Below are 13,658 nucleotides of genomic sequence, written 5' to 3' on the forward strand. Positions count from 1 at the left end.
AGAATTACTTCGACCAGCTCCTGACGGTAGTTCACGACATGCTTCCAGTAGATAATGTCGTTCCGCGTTCAACAGATGAGGTGAAGAAATTCTTGAAAGTGTTTGGTTTTGGATACGATCAGATTCATGCCTGCACAAACGACTGCATTCTTTACCGTAAGGAATACAAGGACATGACAAGTTGTCCAAGATGTGGCCTCTCAAGATGGGAAAGGGATAAGCACACTGGTGAGGAGAGGACAGGGATTCCAGCTAAGGTTCTAAGGTACTTTCCTATCAAAGATAGATTCAGTAGGATGTTTAGATCGAAGAGGATGGCTGAAGATTTGGTTTGGCATTTCAACAATGCTAGCTCAGATGGTACAATGCGGCACCCAGTAGACTCTATAACCTGGTCCACTGTGAAGGATAAGTGGCCACAGTTTTCTGACGAAGCAAGAAACCTCCGGCTTGGTCTTTGTACGGATGGTATGAATCCTTTCTCATTCCAAAGCTCCACCCACAGTACATGGCCGGTGTTATTAGTCAACTACAACATGCATCCCACATTGTGTCTGAAAGAAGAGAACATTATGCTTACTTTTCTGATCCCTGGACCAACTGTGCCGAGCAACAACATTGAACCAATGTACAAAATTGGGTGTGTTCCTCTTGGACCTGGAGCAGCTGCTGTTATTGTCAATGTTGTAACAAAAGCTGATGCTTATGTCTGGAGGCCAACCACAACTATATTTTCACTTGGACAAGCAATGGGTAACAAAATCGCATGGCCAGCAGACAACGTAATACTGGATAACGACCAAGGCACCACACCTGAAAGTCACACAAATGCTTCATCGGTAAACATCTTATTAAAAGGTGCTTAAGAAGAATGCTTATTTGTGGAGACCTAGTCCCGAGATGTCAACCATTGCTGATGCACTTCATCAAAGTATCGCTTGGCCAATTCAGAAGATAGATATCATTAACCAGTCTCCAAAAAGAGTTTCGCCATTATCATCTTCACCTCAGGTAACTTTTTCGAACGTAAAGCATTTATTGGAATTGTTATGCGCAGTCGCATGATGCTTTTGTTTTGGTGATAGAGTGTCAGTAACAGCTTGGACACTGCTAAATCAAGTCCAGAGAAGAACTACATCTTGTTAGATTGCTTTAACTCGGGAAAGACTATCGCTGAGGGCCGTGTTGTTTTCACAAATCCAGAGGATAGAGTCCACTTTGTCCCATTAGGTGAAAATGCTTCCAAGGTCTTCGTTCTAGTGACAAAGATTGGAGATGCAAAAGTTTGGAGACCAAATGCAGAAGTTGAATTCATATCCGATGCTTTAGGTACCACTGTGGCTTGGCCTAATGACAAAGTTATATTTGTCTGATACTTCTATGTTTCATATATAGCTATGTTTTAAAACTTTGGTGTGTTGTTTGGTTCGTTGACGTTGGTGGATGTTGTTTTGTGTTGGTGGATGTTGTTGAACATGTATGTCAACAGGATATGTACTCTTTTAATGTTTAATAATAATTAATGCATAATATTATTTATGTTAAATATTTATTATATTTAAATTTTATTATATTACGGTTTCAATTTAATTATAGCATTAACGCTACGAAAGAGAAATCTGTAAAAGTATAAGGCTTCGAATCAATATCGTAAAACGAATCCTATATTAAAATATTAAAATAGCAAAAGCGGAAACGCTATCTAAATAAAACATATGTAGCGGAAGCGAAAAGCACTATCTTAAGTGGAAGACCTATTATCACGGCCGATGATACAGCGTACCTAATAACGCTATGGTATCGTAGTATAGCGTTTTCCCGGCGCAATAAATACTCATTTTTCTTGTAGTGAGGGATTCTCCCACTGGTAGAGCTCTGTTGGCCAGTTTCCACAAGAATAATTTAAGCTTCGAGGAGGTCTCAACATTCCAGACACAAGCCTTCCAGTTAAAAGAACCATTCCTCGCTTGTTGTGTTTTGTTCCCTTCCGCAAGCTTTTCCATAGCATAGCCAGACTTAGTGGAGTAACTGCCAGTCTTCTCTGGGAACCACACCATAGTGTCTTCCATATTGAGCGAACTGGGTTGGATGAGTCTGATAGCTGCTTCATACTGCGGTAAATGAGACCGGATCTCTGGGACATTCAATTCTGCGGTATCAGGCTGGAGGAGATCTCTTACGGTCATGTCTTTTTCTTCAAAGGTTGGTGGGCCTATAGGGCATAGAGCACCACTGGTTGATAGCCAGTTCTCTTTCCAAAGGTTGACGTTCCTGCCATCGCCTATGGCCCATCCAACACCTAGCTTTAAGACTTCCCGTCCCGCTAAAATTCCTCGCCAGCCATGCGACATTGCTCACTAAAAGAACATTCCAAAAGACTCTCGTTACGACAATACTTCCCGAGTAATGTCTGCCCAAGCAAGGAGTCTGGGTTCTTTAGCAATCTCCAAGTTAGTTTGGCTAGTAAGGCGTCATTGAAAAGTTCGATGTCTCTAAACCCGAGGCCACCAACAGATTTCGGGAGCGTGAGTCTATCCCACGCGATCCAGCAGAGCCGTCTCTGTTCCGGTTTCTGATCCCACCAGAACCGGGTTAAAACCGCTTGGATTTGTTTACAAAGAGACTGAGGAAATTTGAAGCAGGACATGGCGTAAGAAGGCATTGCTGCCAGCACTGATTTCAGCAAAACTAGCTTCCCAGCTCCCGACAGAAATCTAGTCGTCCAGCCATGGGATTTTTGTCTGATACGATCCACCAAGGAGGCAAAAATGTCGCGCTTTCTTCTCCCGAAATGCTCAGGTAGACCGAGGTACTTTCCTATGCCTCCTTCTTGTCCTGTACCAAGGGCTGATTTAACATTCTGCTTTGTGCTCGGCAGCGTCTTGGAAGAGAAGGTAATTGCAGATTTATTGCGGTTGATGCATTGGCCGGAGGCCAGCTCGTATCTCTACAAAATCGACACTAGGGCTTCGCAGCTGGCACTGTCAGAACGGCAGAAAAACATGGTGTCATCCGCGAAGAGGAGATGGTTTATCGGTGGACAGGCACATGCGACTTTTACTCCAGCTAAAGCCCCCCTCTCTTGCGCTTGGTTACAAAGCCCGGACAGCACATCCGTACACAGAATGAAGAGATATGGGGAGAGAGGGTCTCCCTGTCTCAGCCCTCGAGTAGGTGAAACGAGTCCTTGAGGCGCTCCATTTACGAGGAAGGAGTATGAGACCGAGGAGACACAAGCCATGATCCCTGAAATCCACACACTATGGAAACCCATCCGCTCCATAACCTCTCTAAGGAAATCCCATTCAATCCGATCATATGCCTTGCTCATGTCCGTTTTAACCGCCATGGTGCATCTCTGCCGTGCAGCCGACGTACGGAGATAGCAAAGGATCTCATGTGTGATTAGAACATTATCGGAGATTGCCCGTCCGGGTACGAAGACAGATTGATGCCGCGAGATCAGATGGGACATGAGAGGTTGGAGACGCTTGGTGAGGATTTTCGCAATGATCTTGTAGTGGGTGTTGCACAAGGCGATCGGTCGGTAGTCCGCCACCTTCCTAGGTCCGGAGATCTTGGGGATCATCCTTACATGTGTCTCATTTTGGCGTTTGTGCAAATTCTCGGAGGCGAAGAAGTCTCTGATGTCTATAGTAATATCAGGACCAATGATATCCCAAAAGGATTGATAGAAACCCGCTGAGAATCCATCAGGTCCTGGCTCTTTGTCCACATTAATGGAGAAGACCGCTTGCCTGATTTCCACATCTGATGGTACAGCAATGAGCTCTTCGTTCATCTCCGGTGAGACTTTGGGAGTGACGACCTCTCGGACCACACTTAAGTCTCCAGTTGAGCGGGAAGAGAAGATGTCTTGGTAGAAAGACTTGATGGCCTGCACAATCTGTTCTTCTTTAAAAAATGCATTCCCTGTTTCATCTTCTATAACCGCGAACTTATTAAGGGCCCGTCGGCCTCGGGTGACCGAGTGGAAGAAGCTCGAGTTCCTGTCTCCGCAACTTAGCCACTGAGTTCTGCTTCTTTGACGCCAAAACTGCTCCTCCTCTGCATACACCTTATCTAAGGAAGACTGCAGCGATAGAATGAGGTCAGCAACAGGACTTGTATCCGAGAGAGCGGCCTCAAGCTGTTCTTGGGAAGATAGAATTAGATCCCTGCTGTTCTGGTTTTGTAGCTTAGTCCACTCGACAATCTTGGTCCTAACGCGACAGATTTTAGTAATGACTGCATCACCTGGTTGTGCCTCCCATGTATCTTCCACGATAGCTCTGATCTCTGGCTTATCTCGTAGCCTTCTATCGAAGCGAAAGATACCTTTTTTTTTCAGCAAGTTACTATCAAAGAGAGTGAGCACTGGCCTATGGTCGGAGCCTTCAAACCGATGATACTCACATCGACCCGTCGGGAACATCTCACTCCACTCTACATTAGCCATTGGCCTGTCAAGGCAAGATTGAATAAAATGACTGTATCGAATGCCTCGCCATGAGAGTGAGTTCCCAGAATGTTGGAGATCCCAAACGCCATGTTAGGTCACATAGCTGCGGAAGGAGAGAAAGGAGCCCTCCCATCGAACCGGGCCTCCTACTTTCTCCGAATTGTTCAAGAGATCATTGAAATCTCCCGTAATAAGCCAAGCCTCTTTTCTTTGTACTCCTAGTTCGGAGAGTTTATTCCAGAATTCAGCGCGTTCCTCCTTTCTAGGGGCACCGTAAACATAAGAGACAAAGAAGGTCTTATTATTACTTGTGATACAAGTGTCGATAATATTCGGAGATGAGTACAAAACATCAAGTTGAACATTAGCTTTTCACGAGAGAGCAAGACCCCCACTCAGTCCATCGGGAGGAACCGTTAATTGGCAGGAGTACTCAGAGCCTCGATAGGAGTTGAAAACAGCTTCATCTTGATTTTTGGTCTCCATAAGGAACATGATGTCGGGGGAAAGCTTCGATCTGATTTCCCTGACGCATTGAACTGTGAGAGGGTTCCTTAACCCCTGACAGTTCCAGCTCATACTCGCTAAGGAAGAGAGCCGGGAGCGGTCTGAAAATCCGCTCGCTTCTTAGAGATAGCCGGTATTAGAGTGGTGGTTGGCCTGTCTCCCGTCGCAGATGCCTTGCCCCTTGCCTTTGGGTTCATCCCTGGCTTACGTTTTGGTAAGCCTTGATTTAGGATTCTGCGTTTGTTGAGAGTGATACCCTTGGCAGGGCTACGAACCCGTCTGGCTGTTGGAGCGCGAGTAGATGGGGCACGAGTAGGTTTCTTGCCTTCAGCTTTAGATATCGTTTTAGCTAGGATTGGGAGGGGCGAGTCATCAGTGGGGAGAGGTCCTAGTCTTAGAGAGACATGAGTTCTATCTTCACTGAGTGTCCTTATGGGAGAGTGCCCCTTCATCTCAATATGTGCAAGCTCCCCCCTGCTGCTTTGGAGCTAGAAGGTCTCATAAGCTCTGGTGGGGTTTGGTATGGTAGAGCATCTTCCAGGTACTGGACGTTGACCTCTTGTAGTCGCCCAGAGTCTGAGTTAGCAACCCCATTTTGGAGCAGGGGAACTCTATCTGGAGCACCTGAGAGACGTTCCAGAGCAGAGCGGCGTTCACCCGAGTTATTTGACACTCTTGGCGTTTGCGGTGAAGCCAGAGGAGGATTACCGTCCAGTATCATAGGTTCACGTTGGGTTCTTGGGGATGGGGTGTGAGACACTTGAGACTGAATGGAGTTTGACTGTCCTCTAGCTCCATCACCTGAGACTGGTCGCCAGTAACCTTTAGAAGCGGGGTTGGCAGTACGCATTCCTTGAGGTCTACTCGAGACATAAGAGCTTTCTCGAATAGGTGGTAGCCTGTCACTCGCAGGACGGTTGGAGCGGTTTCCTTCTCTATCTTCTGAGGAAGAGTAATGACGAGAATGATAGTTACCATCTCTCTTGTTCTCTCTAATTCCCTCATGGAAATCTCGGAGGTCAGAGTGATTGTGCCTCTCACGAGATTGATGATCATGACGTCTATTGTTGTTTGGTTCATCATAGCCCCTGTCATATGGTGAGAAGCGAGATAGTTTGCGGTTATCAGCCCTTTTCCTGCTCTCGGCGATACGATCCAGAGTACGTAGTTGGGAGATACCAAGGCGTGGAGAGTCAGCTGAAGCCGGGTTAGAAGGGTAGTTACTCGCTTCATGGGCTAGAGAGAGACACGAAAAGCAATGTTTTTCCGATTTCTCGTACTCGAGCTCTACCTGCATTGTTCCAGAAGATAGGCTGATGTCCAGAGTCCTTTCCAGAGGTTTAAGGCCATTGATTATGACTCGAACTCTGCATTTGACAGTGTCAGTATCCTCCACCGGACCCAGTTCTTTTCCAATAGCACGGAGCGCTGGGTCTGTCCAGTAGTGGAGAGGAACCCCATGAATTGTCACCCATAAGGGAATGGTTGAGGGGAAAAGATCCGAGACAATGGGTTCCCAGCGTTGTAAGATGAACATCCATTTTTTGAAATGGTATGGCGCCTTAGAGAGTATAGCTTGCAGGTCTTGTTCAGTGTCAAACTTAAACTGGAACAATTGCGGTCCCAGCGCACTTCCAGTAATGTTGCCGATGACCTGCCAGTGTTGGAGGAAGAAACCCACCAAAGCTCTAGTATTCTGCATGGCCGGGTTAGTGACGCGTCCAATCAGAGTGAGTTTGTGCTCTTCGATAAGTCTAGAGCTGTCTGCTTCCGGAAGTTGGATCGGAGCTCGTTTTGATGGGCTAGAAGAGTCTGCGATCCATTTCTCCTTCTCTTTGTTGGAGTATCTACGTGCCATGATTTAGAGGAGAGTAGTGGTCTGTTCAAAACAGAGTTCCAAAACAAAAACACCAGCTCAAGCTCCAAAGCAAAACACAATCTGTAACAAGAAGACAAAAATAGAAACTGGACTGCACTCAGACAGTAAAATGCCCTGAGGCAGGGTAAAGGAGCTATCACAAACCCCACAAGGGGCTTTTCACACCGGGTCTAGCGATATTCATGTTTGTAGAGGTGGTTTGTGGTAGTACCAATCAAGCCGATTTCAAGCGGAGGAAGTGTGCCAGGACCCAAACACGCACACCAGAGGAAGCAATCAACCAGAAATTTTTCAAATTTTGAAAATTCCGGTGACGACGGCGGAAAACCAGGTGGTTGCGGTGGTAAACCAGGTAGCTACGGGGAGAAACCAGGCGGTTGGGGGGAACCAAACGTTCTACAGCATGGAACAAGGTAGGAATCTATCACTGTCACTCCCCAAAGTTGGTGCCTGAGAGAAAAAGACTTTCTCGATAAGAAACTATGCTATTATTTGCAACTTTTTTCACATGTGTCAAGTTGTCTATTATTTAAATATTAAAATTTTAAATAAGAAACTCTTTTTTTTTGGAGCAAAAATAAGAAACTCTATGAATTTATTAACCAATGTTGATGTTCTTATATTTTTCTTCAGTGTTGATTGATAAATTCTTACCGGGTTCCAGCTATTCAGTCTTGTTTCAGCTCGAGTCTCATCAGCTTCGAACAACCTTGCGGTCCCGAAGTCTGCAACTTTAGGGTTCATCTCTGAATCTAAAAGGATGTTGCTTGCCTTCAAGTCTCTATGAATAATCTTCAACTGCGAATCTTCATGGAGATAAAGTAGACCTCGAGCAACTCCTTCTATAATCTTGAACGTCACCTCCCATGTAAGAAGCAAACGCTTCTCTTCATCTGCAGATTTTCAAAGAAAACACTCTAATTCCGCTAAACAAAAAATATTCCAGATGTATTGTAACTAAATGCAGCGTCCCACGATGACAAACCAAAGATAAAATGTTCAAGACTAGAATTGGGCACAAGCTCGTAGACAAGAATCTCTTCATCTCCTTCATTACAGAAACCAAGTAGCTTAACTAAGTTCTAATGTTGGAGTCTTGTCAAGATCGAGACCTCATTCTTAAACTCTGTACCTCCTTGTCCTGAACCACTTACTAATCTCTTCACCGCTATTTCTTGCCCGTTCGGTAAAACCCCCTGAAACCGGTCATCCTCGCAGTAAAATTATTGACCCGTATCAAGATTTGACAAGATTATTTAATTTCTGAATGTCTTTTTTTACCTTGTAGACAGTTCCAAATCCACCTTGACCAAGCTTATTTTCTGGCGAAAAGTCATTGGTAACAGAGAGTATCATGGCAAGGCCAAACCGCAACATAGATTGTCCATCAGAATCACAGCATTCTGATTCTGAACCAACAAAAAATATCAAACCTTTATTCTACAAATACTAAGCTTCAATGGAACAATAAACAAATAACTAACTAAGTTTCATTGAAACAATAAACAAATAACTAACCGCTGATGTTTTTATTATACGACTTTCTCCTCTGATCAAAGATGATGAAAAGAGTGGAACCACAATTATAGCGATAGTTCCATTCCGAATCTTTTTTCCTGCAAAATAAAACATCAATTTGCAACCACCAAATGACTAACAAGATAACCTAACATATAATCAATTAATTTCCCCTATAATAGTTTTTTTTTAGTTTTTGTCACAAAAATAGAAAAATGACCAAAAAAAGTTTTATCAAAGGGAAAAAGTAAATTTTTACCATAGGGTTAACTAATCTAGACTTAAGATTTATAGTTAACGGGTGGGTTTTTGAAGATAGAGTTTCAAATTTTAAAAAATAAAATTTAAATATTAAAAATTTCAAAAAAAAAAAGCTATTTTGGTTATTTTTTTTGGGAAGTTTACTAAAATGAGTCAAATTAATTCAGTTATTACTAGAATATGTCTTAAAAGTTTAAAATTACTAAATTATTTTTATGGTCAAAAATGTCCTTTTTACGGTTGTGATAAAAAAATGTATATTACAAAATTGCCCTTTAAATTTTGGAAAATTTTCCGTCGGCATATTTATTTAACAGAAAAAAAAATCTATCGTGACATAAATATGTTAATTAAATCTGCTGTTGAATTTACATCTGCTGTGTATTTAGTAGCAGACTTTTGAGTTACAGCAGATTTTTTTAAGATGGTTGGCTGATTTATCTGTCCGACTTAATGGTGTCAATAGATTTATCTGTTTTAGTCTAACGAATGAAGTGGCCGATTTTTTTTTAAATTGCCAGTTTTATATTGTATCGGTTAGATTTTTAAGACCGATTTAAAATTACCTACAACCGATTTTTAATGGATAATAGACATAGTTTTTTATGACAAATATGTTTATCCGATTTAAATTTCTGGTCGACTTTTATATTCATTTGGTGGCAAATTTTTAAAATTGTCATCTTTGACGGCTGACTTTTAAACCAAATTTTAATTACCAGATTAAGACACACTTGTTGTAGCAGACTTATCCACTTGAATTTCTGGTTAAGTTCACAAAGATTTCGGTTTAGTTTAACTTGGTTCAGTTTCGATTATTTTCGGTTTTAATTAATTTTAAATTTTGGTTTAAATCAATTTGTTCTTGGTTTAAATTAATTTAAACCTCCGGTTAAAACAATTTTAAAAGTTGGTTTAAGTTAAGAATCATATTACACCACATTTTCCAATTAGGTTTACATTTTATGTCGTCTTCTTCTTCATGTTACATTCCATTCATAAATTTTGGGTCCACTTTCATGGGGATCTACAACGGTGACTTTTAATTCATATTGATTGGAGAATAATGAAACACATGATTCTCGTCTTTGGGAAGTGGAAAGTGGAGAAAACAAAGGGGTTATTTAAAGTAGATAATGATCGAGGTAGCATAATAGTTGGTGCGAATGAGGACACTCGAATCGAAGACTTTGTGAAAATCATATTTGCGGATTATGAAGTTGGTTTTGCAGAAAACGACTTAGTCATCACATTATGGTTCATTTAGTTTGTATTTTAGTTTACATGTCATTTAGTTTGTCTTTCTCAAGAATTTGTAATGAGCTGAGAACAAGTGAAAGAGACGAGCCATAATTAAATAAACTAACCATCAATGTTAAACATCCAAATTATACATCCGAAAACAAGAATACCATCCAAAAATAAGCAAAAACCTACAGTTATACATCCAAGAAAAAGCAAACAAACAAAAACAGACTACGAGTTATACTTCCTAATCCTCCATAGCCACCTCATCATAAATCTCTGCAGCCATATTCGATCGCATTGCTGGTATGATCTATTGATCTGATCACTTAAGCCTACAAAATTATACCCCAGAGCTAAACATTAAATGTATTTCAGAGTGTACACGCCGCAATCTCATGGGTCTTCTTGTGCAGAGAAGTTTGGGAAGTTGATACGCTGATGAGAATCATGCCATGACAGAAGCGGAACCTCAGCTTCCTCTATCCGATGCCCATATATCTCGTAAAGCCGCGGAGGATACTTCTTGTTACCCGAAGATGAGGCCATTCCTTTAAAAAAAAGCAAGAGCACATTTAATAAATATTCCCTCCGTTCCTAAATGATAGACCTTTTAGTATTTTCACACATATTAAGAAAACACATTAAACTACCGTAATAAATGTATTGTTTTCTACAATTTTCAATTTTCAATAACTTTTAACCAATAGTAATTCAATAAAGTCAATTAATTTTTTTGAAGTTTACAATTTTATCATAGAAAACACAAAAATACATTTTTCTGAAACAAATTTTTTTTCTAAAAAGTCTATCATTAAGGAACAGAAGGAGTATCATTCATCCAGATTATAACAGAGAAATTAGAATTAACTATCACAAAATTTTTAGAAAGAACTTAACAAATGGAACAATAATAATCATACAACATAAAAAAAGCAATACAAAAGTGTCCTTGTTCTGTGATATTGAGAAACTGAAATTGTGAAGTAACAGAGTATGAGAGTTCTTTGATTTCACATTAATCAAGTTAATAAATTTTACTGCCAAAGGATTAAGGGAATTGCGGGTTTAGGGTTTTTAAAATCAAGCAATCAGAAAAGTTTATCTAGAAACAAAGAAAAGACAAATTGATTTTCAATTTGGGAATTAGGGTTTTGAATATATTTAGCACTTACAGATTCAATTTTCTTCGATTTTGAGGCGGATGTGACCGAATTAGGGTTCGAGTTAGGGTGCATCGTGTGCAAGGAGACTGCAACTGAGATGAGGTTGTCGGATATGGAAGTTCGATGGAACCGATGTGTGGAGAAGGAGATTTGAGATTGTGAAAGAGAGAAGTGTCGACAAAGGGGTTTTGCTTTTCTGGAAAATATTATACTCGCTCCTTTTTTTAATATAAATAGTTTTAGAATTGTGCAAATAGATTAAGAAAATCATTAATTTTTTATATTTTCTAAACAAAAACATCATTAAATATTTACCTAACCACAAATCAACCAATAATAAAATAGAATGTATATTATCATTGGTCATATAGCATTAAGTGTTAATAAATTTTACATAAAAAATCGAAAACGTCATATAATTTGGAACTTAAAAATTTCTTTAAAATGACTTATATTAAAAAAACAGAGGGGGTACAATTAATTATTACATTAATTCAATGGCAGTTTTGTTAATACTCAAATGAAGGCTGGTTTTTTTGTATTTTTGTTACCCATGTGATCTAGTACAGTAATTAAGAAAGTTTATGAATTAGTATAGTAATAACATGAATGATTAGAGTCATTATAGGTAATTTCTCTTTTCTTTTTTGAATGCTATTTTGTGACAAAAACTTAAAAATGGCTATTTAAGATAATTGCTCTATAATTTACCTTTTTCGTCATATCCAGGTTTTAACTCGGTATCTTCTCGAGGAGGAGTCGAACCACGACTAATCATGGAGACTCTTGTCATATTCTCAGAAGATCTAGGAATATTATAAAGATCCCACCGGAAACAACAGCTAAGAAGCTTACCCGCACCGCCCTGCCTTCCCCAATTATTGTTTTGAAAGTTCAACACACACTGCATAAAACATATGTTGCATTCACTAGGTAAAATGTCAGGAGTGCATTTCATCATCATGTAAACATCTGCAAATTCTGTGAACTCTGCTCTTACGACGCTATAATACTTTAGCACAACTGATGAATTTTCAGGAGCTGAAATAGCAGACTGCATTGTTAGGTTAGTCAGTGCTTCCCATTCTCGTCGAAAAAGCTTAAGGCTCTTAGATTCCTATATGACTATATGTATAAAGGATTTTGTGACAAACCAGGTGGGAAGAGCTCGAGTTTTTCGAAAACAGAGTAATTAGCATATCGTACAAGGCAAGAAGCATTGTCACTGTCTCTCGTGGTCCACTTGAAGGATTTAATTCGATTCGGACATATATCTTCTAAATCCTGAATCCCTTGCTCCACGCAGTTCACACAAGCTTGCTTCTCGTAGCCTCGTCCACAAAGGGCAAGACCGTAAACTTTGTTGGTGCCTTCTCCGATTGAAGTGTTGTAGAAGCCGTCGTTAGCCACGACGTTACTTGCAAGAGAAGAGAAAAGAGAGTTGAGGTTGTCGCTGTAAGTGCTGTTATCTGAGAATAAGCTTCCTTCACAAACTGTTTTAGCGTCTATAAAAGTTAGAAGGAGAAGAAAGCAAGAGAAGAGAATAACATTAGAGAAATTTTCCATTCTGGTTGTAATTTCTCTTCTTTAATTTCTTATATTGTCATTGCCAAAATATAGGCTATATTTATAGGATGAATATTGCTTAATTGTGGTTCATAAAATTGGCAACGATGCCTACGTATAAAACACATATATTTATTTTAGATATAAACAAAACTATTTTAGATATAGACAACGATGCTCAAGAGAAGAGAATAACATTAGAGAAATTTTTCATCCTGGTTGTAATTTCTCTTCTTTAATTTCTTATATTATAATTGTGTCAATGAAAGTATTAATAATTTTACTAAAGTATAAACACATATATTTATTTTAGATATAAACATAACAATGTAAAAAATTAAAGATCAATTTGTAAATTAAAAATGCTTAACAGAAAAGAGGTTATAGTTGCGACAAATTTGATGTGCTACTTTTCACATCTTCATTTCCTCTGCTTCAAATGGTGACAGTTTAATTGAACAGAAAATGAAAAAATAATAAACAAAAATTCAGTTGAGGAAGTGAATAAACAGAAATATCGGAATTTATACTCGATTCATTTTTCAACAAAATTGGAAGATGTTATGAACTATTATGTGGATGTCCATTAGGTCCATAAGCTCATGTTCTAGAGGATTCTGAATCCCTAATGTTGTATCTCTATATATTGTATCGTGACCTATGGAAGAATAAGATTAACCAATTTCATCTTTCTCTCCCCATCGAACTGGTTTTGGGTCAAGAACCAAAGATCCACATCTAGAAAATTTGGATAAGTTGTTTGTTCCACCACAACCGCTAACAGATGGGACTTCAAAGGAGGTTATGGATATGTTGGATATGATCTCCATTGATGATAAAATCTAAGATTTATTTAAAGACTCAAAGTTTTTCTATCCAACATTAGGGGGAGAAAAATAAACAGCTGGAGAATGAATGAAATGAAATGAATTATCATTGATCCTCAGACTAAAGATCGAGAATAGAAGTCGAAAATGAATGTATAGAGATAATTCTATTACAAAGATTAGCATATGAGTTGCCAGATTCATTTACTGACCTTAAGAAAGTGATT

The 13,658-nt window shown here is 39.7% G+C and overlaps 1 pseudogene; it reads right to left on the minus strand.

The window, feature by feature from the left end:
• LOC106316817 overlaps positions 1-12,604 on the minus strand; it is a 15,931-nt pseudogene extending 3,327 nt beyond the window's left edge.
• Between the last annotated feature and the right edge of the window lie 1,054 nt (positions 12,605-13,658).

The sequence above is a fragment of the Brassica oleracea genome, chromosome C9 (genome assembly GCF_000695525.1).
Source record: "Brassica oleracea var. oleracea cultivar TO1000 chromosome C9, BOL, whole genome shotgun sequence".
In the NCBI taxonomy this organism is placed as follows: Eukaryota; Viridiplantae; Streptophyta; class Magnoliopsida; order Brassicales; family Brassicaceae; genus Brassica; species Brassica oleracea.